Source organism: Zootoca vivipara, chromosome 7 (assembly GCF_963506605.1).
Source record: "Zootoca vivipara chromosome 7, rZooViv1.1, whole genome shotgun sequence".
Classification (NCBI taxonomy): domain Eukaryota; kingdom Metazoa; phylum Chordata; class Lepidosauria; order Squamata; family Lacertidae; genus Zootoca; species Zootoca vivipara.
Genome location: NC_083282.1, coordinates 91048742 through 91066122, shown reverse-complemented (window position 1 = coordinate 91066122; position 17381 = coordinate 91048742).

Here is a 17381-nt window from a genome sequence, read left to right as displayed (position 1 = left end):
CTACAGTGCAAGGCCAGAGCCTATAATAAAGGCCCATAGGAAGCCCAAGACAAAGGCATCTCTCTCATGACATGTCCAAACCTGTGGCAGCTATGGGGGGTGCCAGGCGACATGGTCAATATGAAAGCCCTAAGGGGATTCACCAGGGATTGTTGCTGTTGTGCCACGATGGAGGTGTGCAACCAGAGGAGAGCTAGCTTTTGACACCTGAAGAACACACAAAAGGGTAAACAAACAAACTGCACTTTCCAGTCAATATTGGTGGACCATCCTGTTAAATGAAATACGTAGACCATTTTTGAGAAATGCTTCTCCCAAAGTACTAAAACAACACATCTGGTTATTCTTTTGTGGGGCAACAATTTTTAAGAAAAATTATAGCCCCAAATGGGGGATATTGTTATAAGAATTTTGAGGTCATATATATATATATAATAATTGTTCATAAAACATGTACATGAATGTACAGAAACATGTCTGAAGCAGCACAGGAAAACAGGCCTGACTGACACCATTTTGACTCTCTCTGACCAGGTGTTCCTCTGCAAGGAAGAAGTGGGGTGGGGGGAACCTTCTCATTGTCTCAGGAATTAAAGTGATAATCCCTGGCATCCTGATACCTGACTGCCAGACAAAAGGGTGTGATTAACTTGGCTGGGAAACAGGGAAATGTAAATATCTCTCAATTTTGTTGATTAGGTTTTGGGGGCAGGGGGCAGGGTCCAGGATGCTCAGATTACTGCCACCAGACCTCCCCTTCCATGATGTACCTATGATGAATCTAGGGAGAGGGGTCTTGGCCTACACCCCTTCTGTGACATATGGATGATGCTTCTGGGGGGTGGGCTGAAACCAATTTCAAATCTCTTTTTAAGGACAAGACATCTTTGTTTGGGGTTCCTTCCTTGTTCTCCTGTGTGAGAGGAAGGACCCTGTTGCAACAGCAAAAATAAAAGTGCCTTGCTTCGCACGTCCTGGTTTGGTCTCTGTTATTTGGTGGGCAGGAGACGCTTAAACTTTGTCTGCTTGCCAGGATACCTGGACTCTTCCTGGGTCGAGGATCCACTTAATTCTAGGGCCGTGTAGCTCTGCAAAATTTTTACAACATATGTGTTTTGCATTTTTGCAAATGATCTTCTTCAGGTGTACATCTAATTTGCTATCCATATACTCCAAACACATTCAGGATTTGGAAGAAATGGCAGCATTGCCATTCTCTCCTCTGTTTACCACTGCTTCCTCTTGGGTCACTGACTTTGTTGCAAGCCAAAAATGGCTTATCTTCTGAGTTAGCCCAATAAAACTCAGAGACAAGAGGAGTTAGGAGTCCATTATGTTTATTGCAAAGCAATAAGGTTACAGTCGAATCTTTTTGCAAAACTGAAACCCCGCCCGCCCAAAGATCGGGCAGGGGTATTTATAACATTTCAGACAAAGAATTTCAATTTAACCAATCACATAAATCATTACATCATTTTATATTTAATATTCATCATATCATTTCATATTTAATACGTATGTCATTACCTAATCTAATACGCATGCGCAATAAGCGTTGCTAACTAAACTTTGATTCTTACCGTGATCTGTTACATATTGTTAGTTTGCATGTATGGGAACCTGTGTTACGTGTGGATGTAACAGTTTATGTTCTAGTTTATTAATTGCTTCTTTGTGATTTACGTATTAGCTGACCTTCTATCCCAGTAGGGACGGCTTCTTGCTGAATCATCAGTTTCTTTAAAGCAACAGGTTACCATAATTCACTAATATAAGCATATTCCAGGATTTATAGGGAATTACATTATTACCTTAATTGGGGCCCTTTGGGCCCCTGCTACAACTTGACTTTACATAAAGTTGTTGTATCGTGGGAGGAGGGGGAATCTTTTTAGATTGTGTGATATTTATGTTATTGACAATCTTACCTCTCTGGAACAAATTAAACATAAGTGTCCCGTGATTAAATTGGCTACATATCTACCTGTTTTGACATGACATTGATGGATCAGGCTTTTAAAGCCCTGGCTGCTACAGCTCTAAGCAAATTCAAAACACTTTGGGGCCACAGAGGAAAAGCATTGGTATTCCTTGTTTAAGCTGAGCTCATAGGATTTACTAAATGTGGGAATAGAGAGACTTTTTCCTACTCATGGTGGGAACGTCCCCATGCTTCATCATGTTGGTGTGGTGTTTATTATTATTATTATTATTATTATTATTATTATTATTCCCATTGAAAGATGTGATTAATGAGATTTTTAAAGACAGGCGAAATCCCAGGAACATGGAAAGAAGCATATATAACAGTGATTCCAAAACAAGATTCAGACCTAATGCAAATTGAAAATGCAGCTAATGCAGAACAGCTGGGTTTGTAAAAAGTCCCTTGCTATCAGCACTCCCAGCCAATTGACTTCCTCATCATCACCACCAGAGTTATATATCAACTGTCTCTCTCTTGGATGACAAAGCGGTATTTTAAAGGAAGTTGCTTATAAGGGCCTCTAAATCATAATGTCTCAGTCATGAGACATCTCACTCTAAACGGAATGCCCATGAAACCAGTTAGAATCATTCTGACATGTGTGGCTCCTTTTGAGATAGTGTCTCTTTATTTTTAGACCTCTGACAGGATTGTCACGGTGGCCTAGTTCTCATGAAGTGGTAAATCTCTGTCGCCTTGACTGCAATGCATCAGGTGGATCACATGATTTAATGCTCCCCATTCTGATAATCTGAATGAAAATGATCTTTAAAAATAAAACACGCTTGCACGTAGAAAACCAGTGTGTCAGTGGGAGAAGACAAGCTAGAACCCTTCTCCTAGACATGCTAGTTTTCTATGCAAAAGGACACGGGCAAGTATGGAAGAGCATTCCACCACACGCACCCTCACTACGATCTGATGTTGGAGAGCCCTGCCAACACAGGTTGATAGGAAGAACTAGGATTATGAAGGGGTTCCATTCAGTCTGTCTCAACAGAAATCAATAGGTGTCATAGACTTCTATGAGGAAGGAAGCAATAAGGCTGCAATCCAGATGATGGGGGTAGCAAACCTGCAGCTGGGAATGTTGTATGAGCGGGTGATGTGTTTATTCATTTTTGCAAATACTGTAACTTCAGGAGAGCAATTCAAATTGGGGGAAATTGCATGGCAGGGGAAATGTGTGTGTGTGTACACGCTAAAATAAAAAAGGCACTTCTGCCGTGATCCAATTTGAGTCACCCCACATTTAACTAACGGTGGAAAACATCAGGAGGCAGATCGATGTCACAGATCGATGGCATCTTACCATACTTTGCCCTTCCTAATGGTTACACTATGGAATTACACGGCTTCAATTGTTACGCTATTTCTAGGCAATCGTTACACTGTGGAAATGCAAAGGTTTCAGGGTGGAACAGTCTCTGCTCTCTAAAAAAACCACCTTCCAGTAGACTGAAGGGGCTTCCAGTGACAACTGTCCCAATGGAAGGGCTTCCCTTCAGCCCTGCCAAGCTAGGAGGCAGAAGGCTGCTGGCCAACTTCTGGAATACCAGCTGTTGTGACACCGCCGCTAGACCTTTAACTTCAGCAGTTGGTTTCTTTTTCAAGAGGGGCGCTCTTTTGGGCAAGGACTTCATTCTGCCCCACCTCAGAGTCCGAGGGGCGCAGTGTTGTGGAGGATGACAGAGCATTCCTGCAGAGCCACTGGCTCCCTTGCAAGATGGGAAAGCAGCCATCGAAACAAGAAGCATGTGGGCACTGGGCACGAACCTTGTAGCTGTGCACCATCCCCTCAAGGTGGGTAGGGAACTTTGTGGCAGGGCAGAGTTGGTCAGGTCAGAGGGTGGCAAGGTCCAATGGCACCATTAAGGCCTAGCCTTGGAGAAAGAACAAAATGGAGAGGGGCGGTAGCTTCTGGGCTAACCTCTCCTAAGCAGCTGCCTATCAACCCTCTTCCATGGGGAAAGCTGCAGCCCCGTTGCCCAGAAGCTAAGGCAAATATTGGAAATGGATCTGCACTTAAATAAATTCAAGCATGTGGGCTTTAAAGGTAAAGGACCCCTGACAGTTAAGTCCAGTTGCAAATGACTCTGGGGTTGCAGCGCTCGTCTCACTTTACTGGCTGAGGGAGCCGATGTTTGTACGTTTGTCTGCAGACAGTTTTTCCGGGTCATGTGGCCAGCATGACTAAGCCACTTCTGGCGAAACCAGAGCAGCGCACTGAAACGCCGTTTAGCTTCCCGCCGCAGTGGTACCTATTTATCTACTTGCAGTTTGACGTGCTTTCGAACTGCTAGGTTGGCAGGAGCTGGGACTGAGCAACGGGAGCTCACCCGTCGCGGGGATTCGAACTGCCGACCCTCCGATCAGCAAACCCTAGGCTCAGTGGTTTAGACCACAGCTTCATGCAAAAAGGTTTCTCTGCCTTTTCAGGTTTGGTTTTCAAAACAACTGTTTTGGGTTTTTTGTTTGTTTGTTTGTTTGCATGCAAATAAAGAGTGCATTCCAAAAAAAGAATGGGCAGTTAATCCTTCTTCCCTGACATAGGCCTTCATTAATTTACTGCGAAATGGAGGACCAGTCAGAAGCCTGGAGAATTCATGAATTTTTAGACTGGGGAAAAAGGAAAGCTGTCATGTAAAATCAAAACATTCAGCCTATTTGCCCTCAGAGAACTAGAGAATGGCAAGCTCTCCAAATCCAGAAGTTGTTCCAGATGGAAAAAAATTGACAGGGTGCAGAGCCCTGCTTGCTTTTGAATCTACCCTGGGTGAGGGTTGAAAGTCTTCTCACCACTGAACTCTCAGTGACAATACTGGGCAAAGTTCTTCCCTCTTCTCCTTCTGCCTGAATATAGCTGTTCTTGGAAGGAGGAGTTTACTTTTCTGGTTGTCACTGGGTTTTAAGCCAGAAAGAGTTCCCTCTTGCTTCCTGCTGCATCTCCCACATTGAGGGAACGCTTCACTTTCTCTACTTTTCACACCTATGCTGCTACTTCAGCTGCTCTCTCCTCACAAACTTACCCTCTTCTTTGTAATTTGCAGTGGCAGTAAATGCATCCAACACAACTGTGAGGCTCAGCCCCCCCCCCCAAAAAAACTTCTGAAAACCACCAGGGGTCATCTAAGGATACATACCCAGATTTCTCCAGGAAAAAAACTGAGCGCTCCAAATCCACACTTTCCCTCTGCAGCATGAGGGTAGATTTGTCACAGAATTGTACAATTTGGCTACTCAGCCAAAATCAATTCCTCAGATCAGCCAGAAAGCCTTTTTCGCATTTGTGGTGGATTTCCAGAAAACCAGGAACATTGTTTGGTTCCAGCAATTCCCGTCCTAAGGTTCTATTCACTTAACTCGAAATACTGTGCCAGAGGCTGTCTGCAGCTGGGAATGGTCAGAGGCTTGGCACAGCTAACCTTGTTTCTCTCAGCCTGATTAAATGCTGAGTTGCAAGGGCACAAGTACTTAAAAAACAACAACATAATTTTCCCCTTCTGCTCCCACCTAGCCATCTACAGTGTTTTCCCTGCAAAACATCGGTAATGTTCTGGAAGTCTGAGTGGACTCTTTCCAACATATCTAAGTGGTCTTGTTTTGCTTTGTTCTTGCCTTGATGGCAGATGTTAGGGATTTTTTGCTCAGAGTTTCTCTGCCAGGGCAAAGGGAGCCCACTGGGAGATTATGCATGAAGGATAATCATGAAGGATTAATATAAAGTCAGAAAGCACTGGCAAAGTGGCAAAGTATCCCCTTCCTCTTTGTTTTCCACCCCTCAAACACCAGGGGGACAGGTTCAAGGAGGGGGACTATGGATTTACAGTATGTGGAATAATCACTGAGGAAAGGCCACATGGCATATGTTATATTGCGGCTATATGGATTTCCAGTGTGTTCTCTCTGTGTCAAGGGGTTACAAGGAGACGCCCTCAAAACCTGTCAGCCTTTAAGTCAGGGGTGTCCAAACTTTTTTCAAAGAGGGCCAGATTTGAGCTTTAAGGATTTGACCCCAATAAACAAACTGCCACAGGGACCAGATAAAACCGGCCCCCAGAACGGATTTTGGACATGCCTGCTTTGAGTGATCTGTGTCGCTTATCGCCTCCTTCAGAAAGGCATGAGACGTTTGGTGAGGAATCTCCTTGAAGTGGCAATCCTGTGGGATCTCCTCTGGAGTTCCATGTTTATTTCTGCAGAGAAAAGGGAGACACTTTTCTCCTCAGAACAGACAAGGATGTGAGCAATCATGTGGGCAGAGACATGGAGTTGCCCTCCAGCTGAGGAGTTTCCCGCTCTTTTTCTCCCTGAAGGTGCCAGCATATAAGGATTTAATTGCCTCCCTTTAGAGATCCGACTCTCTTTCGTTCTCCCCGCAAGTCCTGAAAGAGTCAGAGGAGCATTTCCAAGGGCAATTCTCCTCAGAGGGCCACAGTCCAACAAACAAACAGACAAATATTCCCTCAGGATTTCCCCCTGAAGATTCAAAAGGGCTTTCTTCTAAGGGAAGACCCCGTAATATATCAATGTGGAAGCATTTACAAAAGCAGTTAACTCTTCTACATAGCTGCATTTTAAAATAAATTATAAAATTATGTCATGAGTCTGTGAGGAGTTTGAAGAGTTACTGGGTGGATGAAACTGAAAGATAGGCTTATCCCTTTTCAATTTTCATGAGGCTTTGACCTTAGCCTCTTAAGAAGACATATCTGCCGGTGTTTTATCAGGTTTTCAATTAATTGGCATAAGGAACTCCTGAATTATGCAGCTTCAGCAGAGTTTAGTTTTCTGTAGAAAAGTGTAACTTGGCTAAGGCTTGCAGAAGACATTAGATAAAAGTTTAGGTGCTAGCCTTTTTTTCTGCCTACATCTCACCAGTCCAGAATTACATGACATGTTTGCAGATGTTTACTTCTTGTAAGCTGCCCTGTGGTCTTTTGATGAAGGGTGGTATATAAATTTAACCAATAATAATAATAATAATAATAATAATTTCTACATTGGCTAATTAAGAGGAAAAGACACTCCCAAACCTTCTAGTAGTGCATTCTGTCCCCTTTTAAACATTAGTTTAAGTGTGAGGATGGCTGGAATATGTCTTACAATAAATTTCTGTTTACCGGGGATTATGGATGACATTCTGCCTAGCTCTCCTTCTAGCTTTGGGTTATGAAACTTATAGAAGGATTTGCATACATCCCCCCCCCCCGAAGATGGAATGCAATGTTTTGACTTAGTATGATTCTGCAGGTCAAATACCAGAATTCAGTTAAATTCCTGGTAGACCTGGCCATAGCACTCCCTATACGTGACTTCTGACGTGTCCTGGTGCAATATAATGTTTTACTGGGAAGGGGTTGCCGGGCAGAGCAGAGAAATGTTGGAGCAGTTCTGCTTTGTGGCAGGAATGACAGCTGAATTTCCCCAGCCAAGTCCCTCAGGGAGGACTTTCACACACGTCTTTTGGTCTTCTGAGGTTTGTGCATGGACACAAACAAATATTCTGGCATGGAAACTCCCAAGCTTAATGACTGCAATGGAGAACTAGAAGTCTTTGTCTTCCTCTTCTGCATCCCTGTTGACCCAAGTGGAACAAGAACAGGCAAAATAATAAATCCATCGCGCCTTGCTGGGAAATATACAAATTAACCAAATTGCCGGGAACTGACTAATTTCAACAGCTGTGCCCTTAATTTCTGCAGTGACCTTATTATGCAGCAAAGGCCTCGCACCTCAGTGGCAAATCAAATGTTTTGCATACAGTGCACGTCCCGGGTTCAACTCCACCATCTATTAAATGGCTCTGAAGTAGCAAGTCAAAGAGACTCTTCTGCCTGACAGCTGTAAGAAGTAGAGCCAGTTGGAGGGCACATTCCAAGGTTAGGTGGCCTAATGGTTTGACTTGGTGGTCGGCTTGCAGAAGGCCTAGCTAGGTTCAGATCCTGACACCTGTAGGTTGAACGGTTCTAGGGAACGGCTGTGAAAGACCACTCCCCTATACACTAGAGCTCCATATAAAGGGCTTTGTATAGTGTTCTAAGTAAACAGCTTTCTGCTGTGTGTCATTCCCATTTTGCAATACCCACCTTACAAAGGGATTAGAGTTCTTTACAATTCTGTGAGGCAGGGATAATTTGAGAGTGACTCACAAGGAAAAGGAAGAATGTAGCAGAGGTTTAAATCAAAAAGAGTTTGGGTGAATCCCAAAACTTGCTATTGTGCCTCTCATTTTTAAAGAACTTCCTACACCTGACAAGTCCCTGTTGCAATGTGCAGCTCTTCATCAGAAGAGATGACAGGCAGTATGTAAAAGAATGTTATTATAGTGCTATTTTTCTGAGGAAAGAGGTGCCAGAACTCCCCATGAACGCCTCCCTTGTTCTCTTATAATGGTGATGGCGCCCACCCGAGAGGTGCTGGAACTGAGTTCTGGTTGAAAAAAAGCCTTGGTTATTATTATGAAAGCAATAACCATAAGATAACTGCGGAGCCTGGAGGCAATCGGTTCGGTCACATATCCATAGCAGTGACCAGAGAAGGAGGAGCGCAGAGAGAAGATAGGCCATGGTGCAGAAGTCTTCCGCTGCCCAGCTGCAACAAAACATGTCTCTCTTGCTGGGCTGATGCCTGGCTGCTTCTTCACCTTCTCTGCTGCTCTGATGCAGAATGCGTCCCTCTTTCCCTGCTGTTTGGCCTCGTCTAATTTATTTTGTTCTATTGGCTTATTGATGCTTTTAGTCATCCTTCTCCCCCCCCCCTTTTATTAAAAAAAAGGTATCTGAGGGAAAGCAGGATACCATGTTTTTTAAAAGAAATAAACTACAAATAAGGAAATTAGTAGGCAATTGTTGTATTATTGTATTTATTTATAACCCACCTTGTTCCCTGACGGAGACTCAAAGTGGCCTCCAGATAAAATAGGAGCAGTTTAAAATATTGGAGAGTCCATTTAAAATCCATTAAACACAATCTAGTAAATGCATGTGTGTGTGTGTGGTCAATTAAAACATACATATAATTAACAAAACAAACATCACAGCACCAACCCTTTCATTAAAAGCAGTTAGTTCCCCCCAAACTTATTGGAACAATAAAGTCTTCAACTGCCAGCAGAAGGACAAGGAGGGAGGCAGTCTGGCTTATCCAGGGAGGGAGTTCCAAAGTCTGGGAGCAGCTACCAAGACGGCCCTGTTCTGCATACCCACCAAGAGTGGGGCAATGCCCTCTGCCACTGGTTGTAGGAAGAGCCCTTGTTTGGAATGCTACCGGTAATTACTACCCTACTCCTATTATTACCCTACTATTATTACTACCCTACTCCTATTATTACTCTTATTATTACATTTGTATTCCACGGAGGAATACAAATGTAATAATCCCAAGGAGGCTTCCATAGTTCCCATTTCATCCTCACAACAACCCTCTGAGGTAGACTAGGCTGAATAACTGGTCCAAGGTTACCCAGTGAGCTTCATGGCCAAGTGGGGGATTTGAACCCTGGTCTGCCCGGTTGTAGTCTGACACTCTAACCACTACACCGCAGGGGGCTCTCACAGGTTGTCACAGGAGTCCAAGGATTTCTAAAGGAGGTGGCTGCAAGGATTTGTGCTGTGTGTGTGTGTGTGTGTGTGTGTGTGTGTGTAAGAATCCTTCCTGATAAAGAGGAAGAGCTGGAGATTAGTGGCAGAGCACCCGGTTTGCATGCAAATGGTCCCAAGGTTCAATTGCTCACATTTCTTAGAATCGTAGGATTGCAGAGTTGAAAGGTGCCTGGAGTGCTGGACAAGATCCACCTGAAACTGGGGAGTCACTTACCAGTTTCAGTAGCACCGAACTAGATGAACCAATGACCCAACATGTTCTAAGACCTTTTCCAAGGAAGAGGAAGTTGGGTCAATGGCTGCATGGCTCCCACTTGCAGGGCACGCACTGGGTTGCCTTAGAAGCGACAACACAATCGGCAGGAAAGGAAGCACAGCACAAATCATTAATATCTGCATTGTGCTATTCTGTACATGTTCCCAATTGGGGTTCCGCTTCTCTTCCTTGTAAGGAAGAAAGCTATCACAGATACATCCCATTTCCCGGTTCTGGTGGTGAAGTTCACTGATAGGCTATCCTGGTACAAGGGTGGTTTTGTAGAGAGGGGTTTCTGGGGAAAGTATTTAAAGTGGGTGGGGAGGGGAGATAGATTGGCCCCTGGGTTGTTTTTGGTTTTGTTTGTAGGGAGGTGTAGAGTTCAAGCATTACTTGGTCCCAAGAGGGGCAGAACTGAGTTCCCAAGTCTTCCTTTGGATGGTAGCAAGCAATTTCTGATGGCGGAGAGCAGGGCCCGGTTTAGGTTTGATGAGGCCCTAAGCTACTGAAGGTAATGGGGCCCTTTATATGTCCTTTGTCAACAACAAATTGTCACTGTTTTTTTGTGTTGAATATATGCTGTGTGGTAATTGATGGACCTAATAGGTATCTCAAGCCATTTGCCCATGTTGCCATGCAACCAGTCCATGCAGAATGTAGGCACCCTATATATAGAAATGAGCAAACCAGTGATATTTTAGGGAGCAGGCTGGGCCCATTAATTACATCATAGGAGCCTACACAACACAAAACACTGTTGCTGTATGTAGGTTTTATTTTATTTGTTTTTTTAAAATCTTATACTAGCTGTACCCTGCCATGTGTTGCAGTGGCCCCTCCCCCCCATCGGTTGGCATATCCCTGTGACTGTTTTGATCCCCCTTCCTGTACCCCCTCCTCCCCCCACCCCTCGGTAGACTCCCCCCACCCTGTATCTCCCTGGTTCATCCCTGTGACTCCCGGCGGAGTCCGGACTACCTCTGATGGGGGTGGTGGGGTTGGTGGTAGGGGAGGAGGCGGGTATCCCGGCCTCCGTTGTGTAGGTGTGGCATTGGCGTCGGGGTCTGACCTGTGGTCTGGCCTGGCCCCCGGGATTTCCTGGGGTATGGGGGCTCTGGGGTGGTCTGGTCTCAGGGCGGCTTGGTCCCTGTTGGCGGCGGAAGGATCTCCGGGATGCGTGTGAGTCCGGCTCGGCCTGGTCTTGGGGTGGACTGTTCTGTGGTGTCGGTGCGATTTCCAGGGTGGGCGGGGGATGGGGATTGGCCTGGTCTTGGGGCAGCCTGCTCCGTGGCACCGGCGTAATCTCCGGGGGGAGGGGGTTGGGGAGGTGGGTGGCCTCGGGTCAGCCTGGTCCTTTGTGGGGACACGATCTCCAGTACGGGCAAGGGCTTTACAGCGGCCTATTCCGTGGACAGTCCGGGATGGGGATTGGCCTGGTCTTGGGGTGGGCATGGTCTATGGGGCAGATTGTGTGTTAGGGTGGTTGGGGTCGATGGGCAGTGGGCGGGATTGTGGAAGTATTTTTGTCGTGTGTGAGTTAGATGTCCACTGGAGGGCGCAATTTATTTATTTTTTACAAAAATCCAGGTTTTTTTACCTGTCCAAGTTGAGTTCTATCCAATGTAAGTGTATGGAAACACTCCCATAGGGGAATGTGAGGTTGTGGCCAAATTTGAGAATAATCGGGTAAGCGGTTTCGGAGAACATTGTACTATAACAAACATGGACCTTCTACATTTATATATGTATAGATTTTGGAAATGTACATCCAGGGGTTTTTTCCTTTGAATTTTTTGGGGGCCTCCAAGAGAGTGGGGCCCTAAGCTATAGCTTGTTTGGCTTATACGTAAATCCGGCACTGGTGGAGAGCCCAAGCTACTTAGTTGCTGCTTCGGTCAGCAGAATTGGCACTTTTGCACATACTACAAAATACCTGCACCACATCTGTAAGAATGCGATCCTTTAGTGTGGCAGCACCGACACTTTGGAACTCCCCGCCTCTTGACACCAGGCAGGCACCTTCACTGTATTCTTTTCGGCACCTGCTGAAGACATTCTTATTTAGACAAGCCTACCCACATGTTTAGGGACGCGGGTGGCACTGTGGGTTAAACCACAGAGCCTAGGGCTTGCCAATCAGAAGGTCAGCGGTTTGAATCCCCATGACGGGGTGAGCTCCTGTTGCTTGGTCCCAGCTCCTGCCAACCTAGCAGTTTGAAAGCACGTCAAAGTGCAAGTAGATAAATAGGGACCGCTCCGGCGGGAAGGTAAAAACGGCGTTTCCGTGTGCTGCTCTGGTTCGTCAGAAGCAGCTTTGTCATGCTGGCCACATGACCCGGAAGCTGTAGGCTGGCTCCCTCGGCCAATAATGCGAGATGAGCGCCACAACCCCAGAGTTGGTAATGACGGGACCTAATGGTCAGGGGTCCCTTTACCTTTACCCACATGTTTAGGAAGCTCGTAGGAGTTTTAATTTGTTTTAGTCTGTTCTACTGTGGTTTTAACGTTCTGCAGCTATAATTTTTTTAGTGGCACTCCCACTTTGCACTATTCTGGGGGTTCTGCCAGAGCCACTTGTAAGGGGGCAGAGGGGGAGGGAGGGAGGAAGCACCATTGTGTAAGCAGCAGTCCTTGCGCAGGGCATAAGAACAGAAGGGGACCCTGCTGGATCAGGCCAATGGTACATGTAGTCCAGCATCCTGTTCTCACAGTGGCCAGCCAGATACCTGTGGGAAACCCGCAAGCAGGATTTGAGCACAAGATCACTCTCGCTTCCTGTGATTTCTAGCAACTGGTATTCCGAAGCGTGAATGCCTCCACACTGTGGTGGCAGAGCACAGCCGTCATTATTGATAGCCATTGAGAGCCATCTCTTCCATGAATTTGTCTAAATCTTCTTTACAAGTCGCCCAAGTTGATGGCCGTCACTGAGTCCTGGGAGAGTGAGCTCCATTGATAAACGATGCGCTCTGTGAATAAGGATCTGCCCTGAATCTCCCATCAACCAGCTTCACTGGATGTCCAGGAGTTATAGTATTCCGAGGGAAAAGACTTCCCCCAATCCACTTTCTTCATGCTATGCATAATTTTATCAACTTCTATCACCTCTTACTCCCCTTTTCTCCAAAGCGTCTCAAACGCTGCAAACATTGTTCATAGGGGAGTTGGTCCATTATTATTTTTTGAGGTGAGGCTGCCAGAACTGTGCACAGTATTCCAAACACAGTCACACGATAGGTTTTCGCAACAGCATTGGTGGTTTCATTTGCAATTCTTTCTCTAATGCTGCTGGGGCTTCTGAATCCCAGCCTCTGAAGCTACAATTTGGCCAGGCTAGTAAAAACAAGTTAGCTAACTAAAGCTGTAAACCAACTGACAGTTTGCAGGCGAGGTTAATTTGCATATTTTGCTTTTATATTACCAAATGAGACGGGGGATGTTTTAAGGGGAAACCACCACTATTTCAAATGATTATTTATTTTTTTCCGGGGTGGGGGTGGGGGAACCGCTCAAATTCTCTAGCACCACAAAACAAAGAGGGGGGGGAAAGAAATTCCACCCCAGGAAGAAGACACCCCTACAGATTCCTGAATATATTTAAACCCTTTCCCAACCCGCCTGCGCCCAAGGCTGACTCAGTTTTAGTTACGGTACATGCTGTGTCTCAAATACACTGCTGAGGGCAAGTAATTTGAACACTTTACAACCAAAGAAAGTTCCCCCAAGTTCCCCTAATCCATCCCTAGCAATAAACATAACATCTGCCAGCATTTACAAAAAAAAAGGCATAGGATGATGTTCACCTCCAGGTGAGCAGGCAATGTTTCGAGATCGGCATGCTGATCTAGTAAGTTACCTGCTTTTGTATTTCTCAACGGCTCATTCTGAGGTCATGCAGTAAGGTTTGGTGACCATGGAATGCCCTGTTATAAAAGTACCGTGTGATGTTACCTCTGGAGCAGCAGTGGCTGTTCAGACATGGGGAAGTGAACATTTCCTGTCATTGTCCTCTGAACAGTCACAATCGCGCCGGATTTTTAAAAAACTATTATTGTGCCTGAATTTACTTGTGTTTCCTGCTTCTCCAAAACAATCTTTCATTTTGTACTGTCCCGATTAAATTGGGGAGCTGGGGTTGGGGGTTTTTTTTCAGCCCAAGGTCCATGTTCTCTTGTGGGCTACCTTCCAGAGGCTACATTTCCAGCCATGGCCATGACCAGAGGGGAAAGTGAGCACTCCAAGGAGGCGACCTTATAACAAAACTTAAGCCAGAGGTTTCTGCAAACACACACAGATGCAACATTCCCACCTGGGAAGCTAGAGACATTCTGAAAGTTCAAGTACATGGTCCAGCCAGGCTAACGCACTCAAGGACGGCTCAGAAGAGGGCCGGCAATGGGTGTGTGTGTGTGTGTGTGTGACCTGGGGAATGTACCCTGGACCAGACAGAGAGGCCTAGAAGACCACATTCAATCCCTGGGTCTCATGTTCCCCATGCCTACACATCCCCGGCACAAGAGTTTGCACCACCTGAGCTGTCGCCCCCATTTCTCCTCTCCCCCCCACTCCTGTCCACTTTCCCCTCTTTTGCTGCCAGATCAGCAGTGGCAATAGTGCTGAATCTCTGCCTCCCTGCCTATTCTTAGAAAGGGCCATGTGGGTCCTTCCTCAGTTAGGTGATGAGGAGAGTGCCTGTGCTGCCACAGAAATGTGTTTTCAACATTTTCACTCTATGTGGGGCTACCTTTGAAGGTGACCTGGAAACTACAACTAATACAGAATGTGGCAGCTAGACTGGTGACTGGGACCGGCCGCCGAGACCACACAACACCGGTATTGAAAGACCTACATTGGCTCCCAGTACGTTTCTGAGCACAATTCAAAGTGTTGGTGCTGACCTTTAAAGCCCTAAACAGCCTTGGTCCAGTATACCTGAAGGAGCGTCTCCACCCACATTGTTCAGCCTGGACACTGAGGTCCAGCGCCGAGGGCCTTCTGGTGGTTCCCTCGCTGTGAGAAGCCAAGTTACAGGGAACCAGGCAGAGGGTCTTCTCGGTAGTGGTGCCCACCCTGCGGAACTCCCTTCCACCAGATGTCAAAGAGAAAAACAACTACCAGACTTTTAGAAGACATCTGAAGGCAGCCCTGTTTAGGGAAGCTTTTAATGTTTGACGGACTATTGTATTTTAATATTCTGTTGGAAGCCGCCCAGAGTGGCTGGGGAAACCCAGCCAGATGGGTGTATAAATAATAATAAATATTATTATTATTATTATCACATAGAAGAAAAGCTTAAAAGTAACAAGTAACAGGTGAGGTTCGTGACAGGTAAGCGCGTAGCAGAGGGTCTTGTTGGGTGTGCAGTTACGAGCAGCAGCAGGAACAGGGCAGGGAGAAAATTAAGCAAGTAAACCAGAGGCCTGGAATGGTGGCGTTGCCAATTTTCTGTTGCCTGAGGGAATAGTCCCCACATGCTTCATGGAAGAGGTGGTTCTGTTCTGGTATTAAATTGAAAGCCTGCAAGGAAGGGCTCTGTTGTTTAGTCTTTGGTCATAGCTGCTAGAAAACTTTACAGATGCTTATTAAATGTGTGTGCATTACAAAGAGCCAGTGTGACTTTGCGGTTGGAGAGTTGGACAAGGGTGCTGGAGACCTGGCTTCAAGTTGCCACCCTTACGGAACACGCCTACTCAGAAGTTTCATTGGAAGTGAAGTAATCCGGTGTTTGTATAATGCTAATGTTGGAAGTTCCAGCAATAGAACTAATTTGACCCGGCTACACCAGATGGAAGGACCGTCTCGTTTAGCATCCTGCTTTCCAACTATTTACGTTGTTATCCAGTTCCGAGTAATCAAGGATCCTGTGAAACAGAGTTGGAAGTTTAGAAGATTTGGAGTAGATCGCTTACTGGTACAGAAACAGTCATCAAGTATTATTTAATGGTGACTGACATTCCTGTGGCAAAACAGCTCACAGCTAAAGCAAGATACCTGTGTACACCTATTGCTTAGGGCAGGGGTTGGCAAACTAAGTCCCGGGGGGTCGGATCAGGCCCAGTTGCCTTCAGGATCTGGCCCGCGGACTGTCCATGGATTGGCGTGGGGATTCTGTTCATTCAGGCTGTACCATTTTTTCCCGCCCGGGGGGTGGGGGTGGGGTATCCGTCGCGCGTGTTGCGGTGCGCAGCATATGCACACACAGGAGGCATGCAATGCGGCACCACGGCAAACCCCGTGAGCAATCTGCGGAGAGAGGCAGTTGCGCTTGCGCCAGGGCTGCTTCTCCATGGCGGTGCCCAGCCCCGCCCAGCCTGCTGCCCCCCGCCCAGCCTGCTGCCCGGGGCAGCACCCCCCTCCCCCTATTACTACCTCCTCCCTCCCTCCTCCTGGTTTTCCCCTGCCCTGCCTAGAGGAGGCTGGGCTGAGCTGGCTGAGTACCATTTTAAGTAGCCCCTCTCTGGAGCCAGCCCTTTTGTGCTGCTCAGCATCCTGCCGCCGCCACTGCCCTGGTGCTCCTGTGGACCAGAGAGCGGAGCGGAGGAGCTTGCTCTGCCTACCCACAAGAAGAAGAAGAAGCAGCGACAGTGGTGGTGGTAGCCCCTGGGAAGGTAAGCGCAGCAGCTGGGGGTTGGGGGGGAGGACGACCAGCGTCCCTTGCATCTTCTTCCAGCCCCCCCCCGGGTGCCGCTCCTCTGGCCCTCCACAAGGTCTGAGGGACAGTGGACCGGCCCGTGGCTAAAAAAATTTGCCGACCCCTGCCTTAGGAGCACAGCAACATGATGTCTCATGCCACAAACACACACAAGAACTATCATAGATTGTTGTTGTTTAGTCGTTTAGTCGTCTCCGACTCTTCGTGACCCCATGGACCAGAGCACGCCAGGCTCTCCTGTCTTCCACTGCCTCCCACAGTTTGGTCAGACTCATGTTCGTAGCTTCGAGAACACTGTCCAACCATCTCGTCCTCTGTCGTCCCCTTCTCCTAGTGCCCTCCATCTTTCCCAACATCAGGGTCTTTTCCAGGGAGTCTTCTCTTCTCATGAGGTGGCCAAAGTATTGGAGCCTCAGCTTCACGATCTGTCCTTCCAGTGAGCACTCAGGGCTGATTTCCTTCAGAATGGAGAGGTTTGATCTTCTTGCAGTCCATGGGACTCTCAAGAGTCTCCCCCAGCACCATAATTCAAAAGCATCAATTCTTCGGCGATCAGCCCTCTTCATGGTCCAGCTCTCACTTCCATACATCACTACTGGGAAAACCATAGCTTTAACTATACGGACCTTTGTCGGCAAGGTGATGTCTCTGCTTGAGAACTATCATAGAACTATCTATGAACTATCTAAGAACTATCATAGATTAATCTTAATTAATTAAGAACTATCTAAGAACTATCATAGATATTGGATTAATGTCCAATATCTCAATACTGTTTCAGGAGAGACAGTTCACACAGCCCATACAAACTAAGCTTTATGATGTTTGCTAATGGGAATTGAATGAGTAAAGCAAAATCTTTGCAAAGTGCTTTAGGTAAAG